The sequence below is a fragment of the Brienomyrus brachyistius genome, chromosome 1, assembly GCF_023856365.1.
Source record: "Brienomyrus brachyistius isolate T26 chromosome 1, BBRACH_0.4, whole genome shotgun sequence".
Taxonomy (NCBI): domain Eukaryota; kingdom Metazoa; phylum Chordata; class Actinopteri; order Osteoglossiformes; family Mormyridae; genus Brienomyrus; species Brienomyrus brachyistius.
The window spans coordinates 26,333,132-26,354,713 of record NC_064533.1 but is presented as its reverse complement, the minus strand read 5'-3'; the positions used below and the strand labels follow the sequence as shown (position 1 = coordinate 26,354,713).

Genomic DNA, 21,582 nt, shown 5'->3' with positions numbered 1-21,582 from the left:
GGATTTTTTATTTTTTTTTGATCTGGGTGGTTGGACTGAATTAATTAGATGGATGATCTGGAGTGAGCTAAGGACGGGAGATGGAGAGAAAAAGAGGAAGAAAGTATGAGACAGAAAGAGAGAGAGAGAGATAGAGAGAGAGCATTCATACGAACGCATACAAACATAGGTTGCATTTGAGAAATCGCAGGGAAATATATGCACTAAATATGTGGGGTGTTCATGAACTTTACGGCACATGAAGGATATCGGAATGACCTGTTTTATTCCTTTCTGTTTCTAGGTCCGGCTTTTAAGGGCCAGAGGCTTAAGAGAAAAGCTGGTTTAGCGTGAAAGGGCAAAGGGTTTTGCCCCGGTGAGACGTTTACAAGCGGAATCAAATATAAATGAAACGTGGGGGTGGGGGCTGGATTTTCAGAAAGCCGTTCGATCGGAGAGAAGCCTGATTGCACATAAAGAGCGAGGCCACCTTCCTCTTTGGCGGGCATTTAAATGATCGCCGTTGAGTTGAGGAAGAATGTCAGCTGACAGATATAAAGTTCCCGTTAACACTGAGGGGCGGAAAGTAATTTACAGATAGGCCTGTCCCAGCCATCTTTGTGGTGCCTCGATAAGCTTCCATTTCTGAAATGGATAGGAGACATTTTCTCTTACGGCCCCCATTCTGCAACACCTGTGATAACAGCTTGTGGATCCTAATTGAAAATTGGGCTCAAAATGGATTTTCACTTTTCTCCACTCTCCTACCCCCCGCGCCATCTTCACGACCCCCCCCCCCCACAATGGGAGGGGCTGCCATGCTTGGGCCGGCCGGGAAATGGAGCAGGTTCCCGGGAGCATCCCTCAGCCGCCGTCATCGAGATGACAGCCGCACGATCCATCTTATTAATGAAATCATTGATCACTTGATGGGACTCATAATCGACTGCTTCTGCCTGCTTTTTCTTCTTCTTTTATTTTTTTGCCATCACCTACCTTTTATCGCCAGTTTGTATTTCCTCAAAAAAAAGGGGAAAAGGAAAACACTTCAGCAGTGATTTGTGTTTAAGGAAAAACCTGCTAAGGCAAATTAATAAAGACGGACGTGTGTGGATAATGTGAGGTATACGGTGGGAGGGGCTATAGTCTTTGGCCATGTTTGTGTCTCTACATATGCGTGGGCAACAGAGAGAGCGACAGTCACTACGTTTACATGCACAAATCGAATTATTGTATTAGTCAGACTAAAACCAGACTTTTAAAGTACATGTAAACATGTCCGTCCAACTGAAATTATACTAAATCGGTCTAAGACACCTAGATAATGCGATTGGGAGACAATTTACTCCTGCATGTATACGTTAAAATGGACTCAAACCGGCCTAGGTGCTCTGCGCATGTTCAACTATCCCCCCACCGCTGAGGTTTGTCCTGGAAGTGACAGAAGAAGCATGGAGTATAGCAGAGGACATACAGCATGTACAAAATGTATAGTACTGTAAAGATGTTTCACTGCTCAACTAAAGGGCGTTTTTTCAACCGCTCCAGGTACCATACTTTTGGTACTTCAAGAAGGTACCAAAAGTAATGTATTTCAGGGTATTGGTTTTCCACTGGTATAAAAACTGGTACTGGTGCCAAACATTATCACAACGCAAGGCAGGGTAGCTTGTACTGAATTTGAAAAATGGCTCTAGTATATTATGTGGCTGGGTGATGTGCGATATTAATACCTACATCGTATGTTATGCACATCCAATTCTTACATCGCTAGTCAGCTAGATTAAGATCAGTTTTTCACTTACCTTCAATTTTGTATAGATTTCATAATATAGGGAGTTTAAGTCTCAATAAAACATTTTTACTCTGTCATATGAAATCCTTGCTGTTTAAATCACTCCTAGATGGGTTCGTGAGAAATGTATGTTGAACTTCTTCTACCCCAGTATTTATTACAACAAAATCACATTGCAATATTTGAAAATTTTCCTATACCGTGCTGTTGTAGTATTTTATACAAAATACTTTATTTCTTGTTATGTTGTCCTGATCTTGTGGTATCTGTTCTTCCACCCAGATCGCAGTTAAAGCTTGGATCTCTTTATTTGCCAACGCACCCATTGGTATTAATTTAATTTATTGTTTTTATGCCTGTAACGTAGTAGGTCAACCAGAAAAAGCCCAATACTAACAAGCTGAAAGGAGCTATATTGCCACCTATTGTGGACATACTTTGGTCAATAAATCGATTTCCCGCCTGTGCATGTATACTTGGACAAGGACAGTAGTCTGATTAAATGGCGTAGTCGAGCATAGCTTGACTTAGCTGTGCATGTAAACAAACTGACTTTAGTGATTCTAGGATTTTTTTAAAATGGGGGGCAAAGAGGGGTCAAATTTCATACAAGGGTGCCGACATTAGCCAATGATATGTTTTGAATTGTTGAGTGACAGGAGAGGGAGAACTCTGGGGGCCAATCAGCTTTCAGCAGGGGGCCCTATAGCCACACCTCTGAATATGACTGTAGTGAAACCTCTGCCTTGCTAAGGGGAGGGGGTCTATTAGTAACCCAGTTGGGTTCATCACCACCCATGGGGGGTGTGCCTTAGTGTTGGCGAGTCACATTTGACGAGGAGTGGGGGGGTGCGGGTTCAGCTGAACAGCCGGGCTAGTATCATAGAATCATACCAGCTCAGGCTGCAGAAGTTAACAGGCATTGTTGGGAGAGGAATTTAGAGTAATTCAAAAAAAAATTATTTATCGGTGAGGTGGGGGGTGTTACACAGCACGCATGACATCTCATGCGTGTAGGGACAAGGGACAGCCCCTGAAGGTAATTTCCTGCATCAGCAGGGTAGCCCCCATAGTCTGGTGACCCACCTGGGCCTGTGTGTGTGTGTGGGGGGGCAAGATTATTCTCTCACTGCCATTCCCAAGGTAAGATGTTCCACCACCTGGTATCCCGGGTAACGACTGCAAACAGTCTCGGGTCTAATTGGACAGCTGGGAGGGGTCCGGCTTATAGAGATAAGGGTCGGCCTCTAGCGCCAGGGCAGGGCTGGAGAAGTTCATTAGGAGCTCCAAGCTCTGATCCAGCTTGTCAACTTCAGTTTGCTGTGAGGAGATTTTTAGCCGAAGCATGTGCCTTTTTATATGCTGACTATTTCAGAAATTTCAAAGCAGTGATTTTAGTAGAGTGACTTTGTCAATGGTACAACAGCAGGGACCCTCTGGAGCAATCGCAGGCAAACATAGTAATCTGCTGCCAGCTTCATTTAATCCATTTTCCTGAGACTAGTAATATGATTTATAAATGAAGCTGGTGACATTTGTTTATTGTTATACTGCACTACATTTACATTTTTTCCTTATTATAAACTCATCCATATATTATTCATAGACGTGTTCATAGCCCTTTTAATATTCGTGCTTAAGTTAGTTGTTAATTGAGTCCTTCATGAAGTTTAAATCTCAGGATTTGTGACGCACTTAAATGCTTGTTAGCGTAACGGAGCCACTAGGTTTATTTAACAGGATGTTCTGTTCACCTCCTCGCTTACAAACAACCAAAACAAAGTGGTCGACCTGTGGCTTGGACTGATTCCAGCTTTGATCACGTTCATGTGCTTGAGTAGCAAGACGATACCCTCTCTGCAACTGACATGAGGTGCAGTATGTTACATTCCGGAACCCTTGGGTCCATTCTAATTTCTTTTACACTGAAATACATTGTCGAGCAACTACTAAAATTCTGGAATTTCATATAATGAAATTCAATAGATTTTGACCATTAGTGAATAAATGTTAGATTTGTGTCGCAGTTATTAATTATTTTATATAAGTTGTGTAGTTTTAGTTTGAATATTGAATACATAATTCTATGCATGAATTTACCTTCCAATCATATATCAATCACATGTGTTGAAGAGCCGATCCCAGGCAGTGCAGAGCACAAGGCTGGAACACACCCTGGATGGGATTATATTTCACAATTATATAAACAATTATAGAAACACATTTAAAATTAACTGTACATATTAAAGTTATTTTTTAAGAGGTTGTTCCAATTTTCTCTCACTTTATTGCACTTTCTGAAGACGTTTTCCCAGATTTAACTGCGAAGAATTGACAAGTTATTCTCCTTCGATTTTATCCTGACCATTAAGGAAGGTGCAGATGCTTTTGGAAAATGTACCACAGTCTGGGCCTCATTACCCCGAGGTGAATCAGCAGTGTAAAGCCCAGCTCCCCACCCCCCCGTTCCCACTGCCTGACTAGTCCTGCCTGCGGTGTGCAGACTCTCGTAAAACTATTAGGCAGAGGAACAGGAAAACAGTGTGGGATTATGGCTCCCGCTCCGTCCATTTGTCAGCGGGCATCAGTCGTGCCCCCCGCCGTGAAGAACAAAGGCTAGTTGTCCTGACCCTGACAGAGGAATGACTGGTGTGTTATTTCTGTCACCCCTCCTGTGCCCCCCCCCCCCCATGCCCCACGCCTTTGAGCACTACGACATGTAAAGAATAGTTCTCTGCACTCTTGTAGCACCATGCAGACTGAATGGCAGGACCGCAAAGTCGGGTTCTCCAAAACACCGCGATGTGCTTGTACATGCCCTTGACGTGCGTTTTTGTTTTGGTACCGAGAGGCACGTCCACACATCCCCGGGGGGGGGGGGTTACGAAATCCCATCACCCCTCTCCCCCCATCAGCCGTGAAGCAGCGGGTCCGTGTATGCGGGCTGTGTGCGAGGAATGCCCCAAGACATCTCAAGGGTGCTGGTTCTGGCCCTTGGCCCTGCCTGCACCCATCCATACCTGCCGCTCTGTCCCACTCCCCGTCAAACAACCCCCACCTCTTTGCTCTTAAAGTGTGAAAGATGAGCAAGGATCAAAGAGCGCAAACCGTGCCGCCGATTTCTCGTGACGGAGTCGAAACAGAAGTCGAAGAGCTGTTTATGCTGTGCTCTCACTGACCGCAACAAGCTCTCCCTGGGCTCCTGTAAATAACTCTGGTTTGAAGTGCCAGAAGAATTGTGATTGTTGGCAGGCTGCAGAGCAATATGTCTACCGTGGAGTAGCAACTTAATAACATTTTTTGGGAGAATGTGTTAGAAAATCTTCACTTGGCTGCAGCTATTTGAAATTCAAAAGGCTAAATTCCTTTATATTTCAGATATTTCAAATAATAATTTCCTAATTCCCAACAAGGGAACAATCTGCACTCTCTAAAACAATCAAGGTGGTCAGCTCAGCTCATCATGGCCCCGCAAACATATTTAGGTTCCAGTACAATCTTCAGTGAACCCTTAGGCTTCAGAATGTCCTACATGTATAGAAAAATCACTGCAAACATCACTCCATTAAAAGTGACTTAATACGGTTATGTAATTATCAATGTATATGTAGACATGTTTGAATACCATTGCATTCAATTCAGAAATAGAAGTAGAAGCTGTACTCTGGATGTCCTGTCAGTCTTGACCTCAGCATGATTGTTAATACTCATAGCCCCAGTGCACAGTAAACTCACAATCATATCATTCTTCTGCACAAAAGCTAAGAACATCAAAAGGAGACCCGTCCACCTTAGATTTGATGTAGAATAAACACATCTCTGTAGTGGGCTTTTCCGTACGGGCCTCTCACTCGAAATATTGATGTTTTTTTTTTTGTTTTTTGTTTTGTACTCTGATAGAGTAGACTGTTCCCCAGCTGACTCACCACTATTGGGGCTCTTCTTCACAGGGTGTTTTTGTCGGGCTGGTGCCTGCCGTTATCTCGGCCTTCATTGTGGTGAGCTCACGACTAGGCCCCGGACTTGACTTGTCTTCCTCTTTCTGAAGTCTCGTTTTCAGCCGTTTTCTCCTGGTCCTGCTCGAAGCTCTGAGCCTAATGATGTTTCGTCTGCAGCCCTGGGGCAAGAGAAGAAATCTTACCAAAGAACACCTCGTGCCTGTCAGATACGGAGGGAGGGGGAGGGAAAAAGGAAAAGAGGAAAAAAAAAATCACTTCTCCATTACAACACGCGAGAGGGCAGAGTAGAGTATCTTAGTTACCGTTTGAAACCACTGATGAAGTCATATTTAGAAAAGACGAATTAACGCAAAGTTAATGGGTATAAAACAGAACATGTGCACTTTGATGGCAGTTTTTTCAGTCCTTTTGATGCTTCAGTCCATTTGTTTTTGTGCCATGAATATTTTATTTTAGGATGCTATTCTGTTTGTTTGTAATAGCGGGTATTTCCATTTGGAATTGTGCGCCTGCATCCATGTGTGCATGCACACATACTTTTTCCAAAGGATTCTGGGTATGAAATTTAGGCTACTGCGAATGAAAAGTTGCTTCATTATGGGAAGGTGTGAGAGCGCACTCCATTTAGACAGCTGGTTAGTGGGCGTTGTCTTCTGTGGTTTTGGGGACGCCATGACATGACTGCGAGCGCAGTCGGGGAGCACACACGTCACACGGCCACCTCCTGAATGGTTCCTCTTGTCCTGGCTTGGGGCAGCACCAGATGGACTCCTGCCTGTCTGCTGGAAGGTGTCCCAGGTACTGGTCTCTCTTTGGTTAAGGGGACCATGACAGTCCTCCCAGTCACTTGGGGCAATTGGGTAAATGGGTTCAAGGTGAACAAGAGGCAGTTTTAGCTCTGGTTTGACCAGAGTACTGTTGGCAGCTTGAGGCTGGAATGACATTTGTGTGACCAAATAAAATTGAGAACCGGCAAATATATTATAACTCTGGTCATTTTAAGACATGTGCTTAAATACAGGGGGAAAATTAAACCTAATCATTCCTAGTCTTTCCCATACTTGTTGCAGAGACCAGTCTGTTGATGCTTGTGTGTTAAACAGGGCACATTATCAACTTTGGATCCTAGGCAAAAGATGGCCTAGTTACTGACAAATAACACATTGTAGACATACATGCTGTGAAGGAGTCTATTAGGCATAAGTGCAGCTAGGCTGAGCTTCCAATGAATGCCCAGATACAAGTTTATGCAGTATTGGAGCAGGAGTTACTCAACATCTAACAAGACAAGAACCTAATAAGATTATTTAAGGGCCAGAAGTACAACATAACATTCAGGCAATGTAAAGAGGTATCAGGCTAGTAGATGTATTAGATATGAGTTATGAAAATAGAGTTTTCTCTCTCCCCATCGCAGTGGTTATGGTTTGTTTTTATTTAATGAAAAGCAGTTCATACTTGCAGTGTTGCATATCCATCAGCAGAATTTGATATTGATGTAAGCAAGAAGTAAGTTCCTTGCTGAAGGCTACAGCTGTTATGTCCTTATACCCTTATACCTGTGTGAATCAGCTCTCTTTTAATCCAAGCTCATGTTTCTTGCCACCATTTCGGCAATGGAACAGCTACAGGAAGCCGGGAAGGAGCGATCACCCATAAAATGGTCAAACATCTTCTGCAATCTGCTTGTTTTGTGGTGACATATTTGTCTCTGGAACAACAATGACCTGAAGGTGGAGTTTCATTTGAATGGTCCCCCACGACTGCATGACAAGCATCTCTTTTTGAAAAGACGGTATGATGCTGAAACTTCTCGAATTTGACATGACGGTCTTCTAATCGATTCCAGATATCTCTAAAGTTACATCAGACATGGGGCAGTTTGTCTGTACATCCATCTTTCTTAAATCCTTATGCAGGACAGGGTTGTGGTCAGCCTGAAGTCTTTCCCAGGAAGATTAGGGACGCAGAGATACACACACGCAAAATACACGGAGTTACAAGCTTAGGTCAATTCACAGACTCCAGTTTGTGTAGTTGCATGTTTCTGGACTGCAGGAATTGGACTCCACAGTGGACACCCATGTAATCACGGTCAGGACATGCAAACTCCACGTACACACAGAGAACCGGGGGCCCACAGCCTCTGAGGTGGGTGGCTACAGAGCTAACCTCCAAGCAACCATGCTGATCAAGCATCAGACGATGTTAAAATAAGGCCATAACCACTTACGGAAACACATGTCCGGTCTGACTTTTTTATTTTCAGGGACGGAAAAAAACCAGACATGCATGGCAAGTGCCTGGCATGAAGAATGCCGAAAAATGGGATTTTACGTGGGCAGGGCGGCGCGCTGATTAGAAGTGATTGGAATTATATGGCTGGGATCCATCGGATCTGCGGGGGGAGGAGGATTCCGTCGTTCCAAGAGGCAGGACAGGTCGCGGAGCGGCAAATCTTATTACGGAGCGATTCGGCTCACAGGAGGGAATTCTTTCAGTGAGAGAGAAAAGGAGAGGAGAGCGAGAAAGGACACAGGGGAGGGAGGGGAATGATGGGAGCAGGCGCAGGAGAACCTCAGACCCAGCTGCGCGGAAGGAGGACCACAGACAACGCAGGTCCATACCCTCCCCCCGAAATACTGCTGGTGAACTCAGAGGTTTCACTATGAAAACTTCCCTCATGTCTTCTTATTCATTGTACTGTTTTACTCATGGACACTTCTCAACAAATGGGGGCCATGGGGGGCCATAAAGTCGGTTTGCTTTTGAAAAACTAAGATTTGCTTAATAAAAAACACACACACAGATAGAATTTTGGATTTTTAATAATAAAGTTTTATTGATTTACATACATTTTTGCAGATAATTTTATCATATTTGTTCATCATGCATTCTTAATGATGTTCCAAAGTGAGGGAGTGACCCCCGCTTTACCATGGTCCATGATTCTGCTGCTCCATGCCTTGACCATGTGTAGCTTGAGGTGGCCCTATGCATTCCAGCCTCTCCTTGCTTCTTCCTCGGAATTGGTTATTGTGAGATCTTCCGATCTCTTAAACCGGGAATCCAGAACCGCTTGGTACTGACCCAGCCCCCTGCACCAGTGGCATGCTGTTGTGTGGGCAAGAGGACTTCTTTTGCTCATATTAGACTTTCTTCAGTGAACAAAACGCAGGCTGTCTTCATTAGATGTCAGAAAGTTAGAGGTTGGGGTCAAAGGTCAGAGGTTAGGCTGCATATTGAGTCTGCTCTGCGCCGATGCGGCTGATCCCCTCTGTCTCTCTGACTTTATGACTTTTATCTCCCCCCCCCCACCGCCATACCCCGGCAAAGCTGTAATGCTGTGTCTGTTTAACCCTTCTCTGGCCTCTGCTATGAGATTATCCTGCTTTTGCAACGTAACAGCTGATAATGTGTCAATCTGCCCCCGGAGCTCGAATCCGTTAAGCGAGGCTGGATCTCTTGCCCGTCTGCAGCACTTCCGTCTCCCTGCACTTTTGTAAGGCTATAAATAGGAAGCCGGTGGCCAGCGTGGCCCTCTAATCTCATCTGGTTTCTCTGTCTGAGTTCACTGTAATGAGCAGGGCCTGGGAATGTCTTAGGCCTGTCTGGAGGCTAAATTATACTGCATTAATAGCCAGCTGACGCCTTTTTGGGTGGTTAAGCGATTCAGTCCAGGCTAACCGAGCACATTTATAAACTTTGAGCAGCATTTGTCAGGTTTTCAGGTTTAACAGCATGGCATGTTTAAACTAACAAGAGTTAGCGCCACAGTGCCGTTTCATTACTAATGATCGCACGTGGCACTGTCTTTCTCCCACTGATATTAGTTTGAAACAGTTTATTTGTCAACTGGCGAAGTACCGAGATGCTGTCATGTTTTATCTGATTCACATGCCAGTCTGTTCAGATTCTTTTTCAAATTATTATTGCGGCAATTTGGGCTTCGCATTACTGGGCTTGTAAGTTTAAGCAGCTAATTGACACATTTATGAGTGCAGTGTATGGTTTGTAACGTCAAAGGCGTCAAGATATTGTACGCTGGGAGTGAACTAACCATGGTTTCTGCTCCAGCTTGATTTTGGTTAAACCTGAAATATGGTCATTTAATAGAATGGGTGTTTCGAAACTGGAGCATTTGTCAAACCTAGTAAGGCAGGCAGTATGAATTCCCTGTCTTTTGTTGCTGTGGTGGCTATACTTTTTCCAGTGAAATTTACCACAAGAAACTATGGACCAAGGTAGAAAATAAGGGAAAATGGCTAGCTTCCCATCTTGGGGGTTCCCTGCCCTGTGCACTGTTCTTTCACATACTGACTTCTAGCTCATTGTGATCCAGTACAGGATGAGTGAGTCTATTCCAGGGTTTTTTCAGCATAACATAACAGGAATCATAATTCACACAAAGGGGCCAACTTTATCATTAGCCAATGATATGTTTTCATTTGGTGAGTGACAGGGGAGGGGGGTCAATCAACTTTCAGCTGGGGGCAGTGGCCCCACCCCTGTATATGCTCCTGGAAGGATGACTGGATGAAAAAGGGTTTCAAGTTTTGTTTGTCACATACACAAACATGCACTGTACATTTGCACAGTGAAATACTTTTTCAAGTGTGGCCAAAAGGAAATACGTAAAACAAAGAAAAATAACATGAAGGATAAATAGGAATAAATAATATTAAAAACAATAATAAAATGTAACCAATAAAAATAAATAAAGTATAATAGTATGGTGGTGCAGTGGTTAGCACTGTCATGTGTGTGGAGTTTGCATATTCTCCCCATGTCATTGTGGGGTTTCACACAGTCCAAAAACATGTTGAGGCTAATTGGAGTTGCTAAATTGCCCGTAGGAGTGCATGTGTGAGTGAAAGGTGTGTGAGTGTGCCCTGCGATGGGCTGGCCCCCCATCCTGGGTTGTTCCCTGCCTCGTGCCCATTGCAAGCAGTTTAGAAAATGGATGGATGGATAATAGTAAGACAATAGAAATAAAAGGCAATGATATCAGTCAATGTCTTTTCTGCTTTCACCTAAGACATTTTGTTTCAGCTACACACTCCACAAACCGAATGAAAATGATCCCAATGTGTGTCATGACCCACCAGCTGGAAAACAGTGGTATAAATTACATAAGTGTGGCAGATTACCTTTTATGAATCTTTGCTTAGTACATAGACAGAGGGTAGAAAAATATTCTGCATTCCAAATGAACTCGTAACTCGGAAATTCTGAGTTACTAGTTGGAAATTCAACTGGACTGCCCCCTGAAGTCAGAATTTCTTTTCATAAAAGTCGGAAGAATCTACACAACTCTTACCCCAGAATTCAAGATGGCTGCACCCTTTATCAGCAGAAGTTAAAACTATAATTTTATACTGGTTCTTAGCACTTACTTCTTATTTTTGGCTCATTAAATCCGTTGTACACACAGAACTGTCCAAGCACTAATGCCATGGTGTTTTTATGTGCAAAATACCACCAAATGTGTTATCAATTGATGTAGCTAACAATGGCTAACAATTAAACGGGCTAGAACAGGGACCTGTTTCAGTTATCCAGCTAAGCAAGAAATCTTGCTTTTTGACACACGTCCCTGGTATTGCTAAATGGCTTTCCGACTTGCTGTACTAGAACATGGTTAACTCGGGTGTGACATCATTCCCGACTCGTACTTCCGACCAAATCATAAGTGAGTGGTCAACTGCTGGATGACTTGAAATGCTAAAGCCCAGTTCCCGAGCAGCTTGCTGGTTTGGTCTGTGACGTTTCCCCTGCTTCTGATAAACTGCTTAGCACTGGGCAAATTACTGAGTCCGGGCAAGGGCCGAATCCCCGCTCTTTCTCCAGGGGGGTGAGTGGCGAGAGGGTAATCCTGTTCCAGCTAAACGGCTGATCCCGCTCATTCTACTGATATCAAATGTCAAAAGTTAATTTAGCCTGCTAGCCACAGATAGGACTTAGCATGCTATTAAACGAAGAGGCGGGGGTTGGGGGGTGGGGGGTGATTTTGGCCTCTCTTGGGAATGCATGTCGTTGTCTTTGAAGTGCCAAATTATCCCTTCCTTAGTAATTGGCGGCTAACTGCCCTAATGGAGGACTCCTCCACCCAAAACGCTTCTGAAATCCTGGACGAAACGAGCAGCCGAAAATGAATAGGGAAATTAAAATGAATATTAGGACCTGAAAAAGAAAGCAAAAATTGTGTGGAGCATTTAAGTTTAGCTACATGCCCAGTTGCTTGAAACATGTTATTGTGGCTTAACTGAGATTTAAAAGGTAGCACTACCTTTAGTTGTCTAGCCTGTTCACCAGTGCAGCATGTTTGTTTGCCATAGCTCTGGGTGTCCTTGTTCGTCTCTTTGTTTTGGCCGGTTGTCCATTTGTTTGGCAAGTGGGTTCTAATCTCCGTCGTGCAGACCCCGGCCCAGGCCGCAGCATGTCGAGGAGGGAGTGGGGGGGTGGGTGTTGTCGTAGAGAGCTGGCAGAGCGTGACCATGAGGACATCTGAACAGGGTCTCTGCAAACAGCCAGACTTCTTTGCTGCTCCAGTTGAAATTTTTCCTGAAAATGAACTGCAAGTTTTCGGTATTGCGATCCGCACTTCCAGGGCGAGTCTGCCATGCCTCCTATGAGAGAGCCTACTCACGCTGAGGACTCTGAGCATCCTCATCCGCCAAATCACAGAGCAGGTACTCCATTCCTAGACACTCCTGAAATGCAGCTTACCCCATTCATGCTGATGATGAGCGATGAGTGTTTAAAGACATGAGGGATGGGTTGAAGGAGCTGCTATTTCTTTGGGTCCACACCACCCGCACAACTAGTACTTCAAATCCGGACTTGAAGCGACATAACACCCGGGAAGGTAGGGTCTGTGCTTACAAGCCTCAATTTCTTTTAAGTGGCTGGGGAGGAGGGGTAGGATGTCATAGGTGGAGGGGCAGGTCAGCTCCATGGAGGCAAATTGAGATGTGCTGAGGGAGGGCGTTGAATTTGCTCAAATGAATATTAAGGAGAGGGAGCTCCAGGCTGCAAGGGAAATCAGGGCCTGACAATCGGTAGCCGATGAAGAAAGAGAGTCGTCTCAAACAGCTGAACGGTTCTCACTTCAATTACCTAAACTATCACTCAGGAGCACGTCGGGGTTCCTAACTGGCGGTATTCAAATCGAGGTTGGCTTTGAAAATGCACGGCCCAAGAAAAGCAAGTTTTCAAAGTCATGGGAGTGAAGACTTTCTATAAAGTTGTAAACTTCTGCGCAAAGCAAGCATCCGTATTGTGGAGTTTATAAGAAGTCTTTCTTCATGGTCCGTCTGATTTCAGTGACACTTGTGTGCATGTGCATGAGTTTATGTGCGTTTATTTTTATGTACTTTTGCATGGATAGCTATCCAAAGGCAAATGAAGAGATGATTTTTAAATCGGGTTTAATCAAATTCTCTTTGGCAGGAGGATGTTAGAATGGCTCGCTGCTAGATACATTTGCATGAATCAGTTTGACAGGTGGCTGTGCTTGTTTGTTGTAAATAATGCAACACGATTAATTGCACAACCTTGTAATAAGGCTTGCAGGCGCCAGGGATGTTCCGGAAGAGAAGAAGGCGTCACCATTTAAATGGTGTTTACCATCTCTTTTGATGTCAACAAAGTTCTTCTTAGGTGTCAAGTCTTGAAGCGAAGATTCAGATTCGAGATCTACATCAATTATTTCATCCTGTGCTTCTTTCAGATGATACCTTGATTCAAATCATGTAATGCTTGATTCTTTCCTTTTGATGTTGAGAATTTTTTTCAGAATGGTTGTAGTAACCTAAAGTAGAGATGCACTGCTCTGATATTCAGAATGGTGTTGGCGCCGATCCAGACCTATTTGACAGATTGGGTATCGGCCATATGTGACCGATCCATGTTCGATACTTATTTAGTTGTTGTATTTCGGGCTGCTATCGCAACAAAGCGTAAGTAACACTGTTGCAAGTGGGAGAAAAATTGTGGGGGATTTTAAGCATTTGCCACATGCATATACTCGCTTGGAACATAATCATACTGAACTACAAATGCCCCAAAAATGCTTAAAACAAGATGTACAAACGAAATGGAACAGTACGTTATGTATGTCTCTAGTAGCCTAATTAAAGATTTCTTGGCATTCATCTTTCATCTGTATTTACTAGCTTAAATTTTGTGTGTGTGTATATATATATATATATATATATATATATATATATATTGGAATCTATATCGACAGTTGTGTATTGGAATTAGATCGGAACTGAAAAAAATTGTGGATTGGCCCATCCCTAAGTTCAAGTTACGATTCAGTGCTAAGGTATTATTTATTATCATTTATTGAAGTCACAATTTTCCCCCATAATTTTACCCATTTTGTCATGTCTAGTTGCCTCTCTTACGTGACGTTTGTCTCCTCAGTGCTATCCAGCAGTGATCAGGGCCAGACAACATATGCTATACACTCCAGTTAGCCTGTGGCTGTTTGTGTTTTGTCACATGGCACCACACTGAAGAGAGGATCACTCACATGCCATGGAGTGGTCAGTAGTAACTCATGGTTAGGCAGAACCCACCCCCTCATCACCAATCTGTTCCAGAACTTTGCATTTCTAAGCCACAATGAGCAGATCACGAAGCCATGAGTGGGAACAGAACCATACTGCATTTGAGGAGTGTGTTTGGGGGGGGGGGGGGGGGGGGGAGGCTTCAAAATCTTAATTTTGAACAGGAAATGACTCAGTGGCATGTTTTTCCTTCAATAAGTTTTGTAACTGCCCATCATTAGTGGTACTACAGGAAGTTTTCTTGGCCTGAGTGACTTTGAGGATGGGGGGTGGTTCTGAGATAAGCTAGGGGCGGTATTTAGATTTGGGCTGCGGTACAGTATTCGCTTTGAGGCTAGAAAAAAGATCTCGCTAAATTGCGTTCAAGGCATGAATGTTTGTTTAACAGATGCTGTTGTGCAAAGTGCATTAAATTGCACACAATTTTGCAGTGATATAAATATAAACATGAAAAACGTGGGAAAGCTAGATTTCTAACTGCTGTTCATTTATTCCCATGTATCCTTCCAGCTGAGTTCTTGATGTATTATGCTTGATTGAAGTGCTTAAATTAATCAAATATTTCAAATCAGGTTGCATCATACTGCACTGTGGGGTATTGTCATTTCTCTGCCCTGCTGGAGAGTGCAACTACAGTTATCCGTCTGTGGAATCGAAAATGTTGTGGTCAGTTTTTTAGCCACTAAATCAGCTCTGTCTGGAGGATTATTAGGTTTAATGGTTGATGCTCTGAATTTTTCATTGACTGTCTGATTACAGTAATGCAATGCAAATACTCATTTCTAAGACAAATTATTTTACCAGATTTCCTCAGTTCCCTCCCCCCACACTCCAAAAACATGATAAGGTAAACTGGAGTTGCCAAAGGGCACAATTATAGCTTGGGTCTCTTCACAATTAAAGCTTGGGTCTCTTCATTTCTCCATGTGTCCATTATTATTAGGCCTACTTCGTTTTCTTCAATTATAGCTGTTTTCTGAGTTTTTATGACACTATTTGTATCGTGTTTCAAAAGCTGGCTATTTGTATAACTAATCGACAAAGAAAGCCTTTGCAAATTCCAGCAAAGAGTACCAAAAAAGTACCCCAGCTGTCTTGGTACTTTAGGTACTGGAACTTTTGGTTTTGGTACTCGATCAGAAGTCAATGGAAAAGGGAAAGTGACGAAAGTATGGTGGAAAAGTGCCCAAATTGTCCGTAGGTATCAACATGTGTGTGAATTGTGTGTTTGCCTTGAGATGGGTTGGTGCCCTGAGATGGATTGGTGCCCTGAGATGGGTTGGTGCCCTGAGATGGGTTGGTGCCCTGAGATGGGTTGGTGCCCATCCTGGGTTATTCCCAAATTTGCATCTGATGCTACTCCACAATCCAGTATAGGACAAGCGATATAGAAGATGAATGCTTTGCAGATTCATTCATAATTCGTTGATTGGCAGGTATGTCCCATAGACTAAGTTAGGTACAACTGAGCTTAGCTGACATACTCCATTGTCCTGCCCCTCAAGGTTTTCTTCTGCTGAGAAAGGCCTGTGGTAGTCGGTTGATAGATGATCTCCCCATTTCTTGAAAGCACTGAGAGTGTGGTACCCTTAGTTGTAATTGGGTACCAGCCCTTGACTCTCCCAAGTTAACTGTAACATCATCTTATTAATATACTCTGGCCATGGAAGTGGAATTTGGTGTCTGCTAATTGGAGTCTTGGTCAGCAGTAAAAAGAATTTTGGAAATGATTACCCAGGAGGAGGAGCTTTTTTGAAGTGGCGCATCCTCCATGAGCTTTTCATACTAAAATCATTTTTCAATCGATACCTTCATCATGCCCTGGCAGTAAATGGACCCAGGGATGGTGATAACATGTAATGATGCTTTATGATAAAAGGCTTGGAATACCAGCCAAATGTAGTGGCCAGCAGGAACCATATTGTTAACTTTGGTAAAAGTTTTTCAAAAAGCCATCAGCGAGAGGAGCCAAGGACCTTAAAGGTCTGGACCCAGGTGTCACAGAGGGTCATCATCTTGTACGCGATGAGAGGTTTTGGATGTTTTGGGTGCAGTAGGGGCATTGATACCCCGGCAAAATCGAGGGGGCTAGCATTTTAGAGAATATCTAGAATTATATGTAAAATTGGGCTTGGGGGGCCCAAGGTGACATTTTATCAGGAAGCCTAGAATTTCAAGCTGCACTCCTGGTTCCACCACACGTTGATGTGTCTTACCGTCCATTTTTGTTGTTTTTATGCTTACCTGTTTTGTCTTTCTCAGACTAACTTTGTCTGCGGTTCAGTACCAATCTATTTTTTTTTTTAAGAGAAACCCAGACGGTTTTCTACAACGGAGACCCGGACCTCAAGGAAGAGGGGAAAAAAAACAAGCAAAAAAACCTAGGCATTAGAATTTAATGAGTGTGGGCTTGGGGGCGGGGGGTGGGGAGCCGGGGAAGAGGACCCGAGCTCCATTATACGGCGAGAGAAAGATTCTGAAATACTAGAGCCGGGACGTGCGCTCTGATCAGGACGGCAGTGAGCACAATTACCTTCTTTTCAAATCCTTCTGTGACACTGCGGGAGGAAGAAGGACTTTGAAACTTGAAAGGCAAGAGCTCGCTTTCAACCTCAAAAGCAAGCAGGAAAGGGCTCTGAAATTTGTTCAGTTCTCCCAATCCACCATTAGGCTGTTTCTTCCTCTCGCCTCCAGGCATTTAACTGCTTTTTGAAAAGATGTTAAGAAATTCAATCACCATAGAGAGACCAGGGCGTTTTTTTTTTGGAGCATGTTTCTCTTGGTTCGGTCAAGGTCTAGGCTGAAGCTTTTGTGTGGGGGCTGAATAGACCTGTAAACTGGTGAAGCACTGGTTCGGGCAACCATGGGAAAAAAGGTTGAAATGAAAGAGGAATAAAAAAATAAAGGAAGAAAGAGAAGTCATAAGGCTTCATGAGGTTGATAGCTAGAGTTGCCAAGATGCTGCTGAGTTCAATTTTTCATCCGCTGCTTTGCTTGTTTGACTTTGGAGCAGAAGTTCAGCCCCAGTTCAGCACTGCTGGGGGAGTAACGCCTTGATTGGCAAGGAGGCAGTGGAACAGGAAAAGTTTTTTTGTTTGTTCTTTTGAGACTCCGATGGTCAGAGAACACATGGGGGACACGCAAACAACGACGTGTAAGAGTTGAAATTAAGAGGAACTGAAAGAGCTTGGAGAGGAAGGTGGAGTAAAGTAAATCAGAAGAACAAAGACTAGCCAAACAAGATCGAAAGGTTAAGCGGTGGCTTCTTCCTGTGGCAGAAGAAGAACAGACACTTGCTAAAGTCAACATTTGGGGGGGGGGGGGTCTTTGTTTGCCTGATGATTTGAGCAGTTGTTTACTCAACTCTTCTTGAGGTTTATGGCACCATTGGAAGTTGGAGTGAAACCAAATAAGTCCTCCTGTAGGATGCTGGGCGTAACGGGATGGGGGCATGATGGGGTGACTGGGGCTCCCGTTAACAATTACTTGCCTATGGGCTTCTATAGCGAGAGAGCAAGGGCTGAATAGTGAATGGGGGGGTGATGGGGGGAGGGTCAGTGTCACGTTGGGGGGAGCTGATTGCAGTGACCCTGGGAGAAACCAAAAAACGTGACTGCCGGGGGAGTGCTGAGAGCGTGACTGCAGATCTGAGGGCTTTCCCTTTACTCTGGGGTGGTGGGTGGGTGGACGTGAAATAAGAAGGGCAAGGCCAGGCAGCAGGAGTAAACAAGAGACAGACCTTCTGCCTGATGGCCAGGAGAGACATGCAGGCACCACTTCAGGCTCCATGTTGCCTTAAATTTGTCTCTCTCCTGTGGTTCTTCAGATTCCATTACCAAGAACCATGAGAAAGGACAAAAAAATGCAGGAGAAATTGAATTAAAAAGAATATACTTGTCATCATGAGCTCAGCGCAAATAATGCTTATGAAACAGGTTTTGGGTCAGCTTGTGTCAGCTTGTAAAAGTACAGTAGAGATTTTAGGAAATGAAAAACGTATCACGCAATTGCAAAGATCAGATAATACCTAGATCATACCTCTTGCCTTCTGCTTTGTTGTGGTTAGGAAATGTCATGGAAACCAAATCAAACCAATGCTTCGCCTGCTGGTTTGGACCATGTGGTGGAGCCTCAAGGCACGCAGAAGGTGTGGAGTCCATCGCTCATGCTTGCTGCGTACCTTAGGCTCTGAGCTCAGTGAAGTGACCACTTTCTCCTGGCCCTTGGCTACAGTTGGCTGTCTCCTCCTGCCAGCTGGACCTCTCGCATACCTTCTTACCACGGGGCCCACTGCCGTTGCCATGGCGAGTGAGCTTTTCCTGGGAGTAATGCTGGTCCCCTCGGTGCTAACCCCGGTCCGAATGGACTCTCGTCAGGAAGAAAAAAACTTGTTGACGGGGGAACAAGATGGGACGGCTTTTCAGGATCCCGTGGCCTGAATGCCGAGTGCTTCCTTTGACAGGAAAAGGGGGATTCAGGGATGTATTATTTGTTTTAAAAAGAACTCCAGGGTAGAGATGTCTCCTTAGAGGTGGAGAGCTAGGCAACATGGGGGGCTGGAGTAGGGGGATTTTCTGAAGATAGGAACGCTTAAAGAAAGGTTCTTGAACATTCAAGGAAGTCCATATAGACAAATTGTTTGAGAATGGCCCTCGTTTTATAAACAAACTTGACCCATACTCGGGCTATTGAATGGAAAGTCATGCTCCCGCTCTTGTGCACTTGAGGAATTCTGCAGATGGAGCGTGTCTGGTCTCCTCTTCTCGGAGAATGAGCCCGTCGGATCTGCTGAAGTTACAAAGCCTATCTTCCTCTGCAGTTGCCGCTGCAGCCGCCGACTTCCTTAAATCCGTGCAAGGAATACGATGTGAAATCCCTTTATGTTAATATTGCGGTTTGTGAGAGTAGACCTATTAATCCAGATTTACAGTATAAGTGCTATTATTCCCTTAATAAGATCACAGGGTGTGCAGTATTGGATTAAATACTTATAACGTAACCGCCGCCATCATTTTTTAACGGAGGGAGACGCAGCTTTTCGTCAATGACATTTAGATATCACCCCCTGTGCTGTCTTTGAGAAGATTGCTGCCTTGCCATAATTAGGGATTTCTTACGGATTCTTATGTAACGGCTCCACAAGAGTCAGATGTCTGAAAAAGACCTTTGGATCGATTTTTATGTGACAGCGTAGCTTTTTGCTCTATATAGTGCATGTTATTTTCTTCTGACTCTTTATATTCTTTATTCTGACATATCGGTGCTTAAATATACTATAAGGAAAGGCTTTGGACCAAAATAGAAATCGAAGACTTCATTATATGATCTAAAGATCATATTAAATAATAATACTGTGACCCTCTATTAGATTAGCTGTATGGAGAAATGAATGGATGGGTGGATTATATAATATTGTGGTAATCTGTGTTAAAGGTGTTGAGTTTTGATATTAGGATTATTTTCACTGGTGCTACAGAATTACATCATATTTTAGCCTTGGTTATTGTAAAATTGTATGAGGGCCGAGATGAGGGCCTGAATTGGTGGGTTTTATTGTAGCCATTGGAATGCAACATAGTGAAGTGAAACAACATTTAGTGTATGAGAGCCATGGATTTTTATTGTCACAGTTAAATACAGTGTTTCAGTTGACCCTTATGACAAAAAGTCAATGAAAAGACATTCTGCAACCCTTTCAGACTAGATTACACAATTTTCATTCTGTGGATCAGCTCAGAAGATGTATATGAACTTGGACCCTAAGAAGGGCTTCTGGCCGTTGGGAGATGCTCTTCTGATCTGGCTTGTAAGCATCTCTCCAGCGGTGTTACAGTCCTGTTAACACTGGCTAGGGTGCGGCCTTGCCACTGTGGCTCAGCAGCTAATCCTACCTCGCTTTCATCCACACAGACACACGGCATGCGGGCGAAACCCCAGGAGATCTGCACTGCTCCTGTAACACCTGAGCAGAGATAATTCTATGATAGAAGAGGGGGGTGTGGACCGGGGACATCGATATGACCCGTGGGGGCCACTTAACAGCCGTAAGCCTGCGGAAAGATCCGGCGCTCGGGAATTTCCTTTCGCCTGATGTCGAGAAGCGCGCCCCTCCCTCTAGCGATCGGCCGTAAGCTGGCACGGCTTAATACAGGGGTCCAAACCCTGCTGGATTTTACAGATTACTCACCATGCTTGCGGCTGCAGGTGTGCATGGGAACCCGCAGCACGATTCCCCCCCCCCCCCAAATTAAAGATGGCAATGTGGCCCAACTTGCTTGCCCACCCGGCAGGAGCCTGGCACGAGGGTTTACTGAATGGGGGAGTGGAACTCCATTCAACCGTGGTCGGGTTAGCATGTGGCTACTGCTCGTTAGCATCCACTTGGTGCGAGCTGAATGTCGGGATCACATTTAGCCACCCCCCCCCCCCCCCCCAAATTTCTGAACACAGCTTTTCTCAAGGGCATCTTTTTCTCCCCTCCCCCCAACCCGAATGCTTGTGAAATAAACAATCTGGGGGTAATTGGTTGTGGAAATCCAGTTAACCGGCGGTTCACGGCAGTCAGGCGGATTAAAATTGGCACTGGTGAATTTAGTTCTGTTGCCTGGGTCTGCGTTTGCAGATACGAGCGGCAGGTGCTCATTTAGTGTGGTGACGCCCTCTAGTCGCTGGGCTTCTGTGATTGGTGCGCTCTGCATGGGGCAGCATCTTTGCTGTATTGCACCCTCTGTGAAGTTTCCACTCTCTACCGCCTTAGTTACGGGACATAGCGACATAGGTTTTTGAGAAGGCGGGGTCTGATAGACCTGGGAGGGTAAGGGCCTTGCTCAGTCTGCTGATTGACTGCTGACTCTGCGGATTTGAACCAGGGACTTTCTGATCGCACCATCCCCCCCCCCCCATACAAATGACATATAAACAAACAAATTCCACATGCACAGACTGAGCTGAGGAATCACACTGGCTTTGCATGTGTGAGCCTACAGTGCTTCCTTCTGAGTCACTGGCACTGCATGCTGCATCTGTTGTACAGGAAACCTAGAGCAGGGGTACAGGGTACAAAGCAGTGGTGGGGGGGGGCACCCTGTATGCTATCTGTTTACCTGACTGTTGTATGTATAATAATGCTATCAGTTCACTCAACTGCAGATCATTTTTGGCTGTTTGGGTCTAGATTTGCAACGCAGGTGTCTGACATTGATGTTCTTCCCAGTTTATGATGTCGAACAATAGTGCAGTGTTGGTATATAGCACAGATGCGCCGTGCAGA

The 21,582-nt window shown here is 44.4% G+C and overlaps 1 protein-coding gene across 1 annotated transcript in view; it reads left to right on the top strand.

Annotated features, from left to right (window-relative positions):
• gli3 (GLI family zinc finger 3) overlaps positions 1 to 21,582 on the top strand; it is a 138,578-nt gene that overhangs the window by 25,847 nt on the left and 91,149 nt on the right. The window lies entirely within an intron of this gene.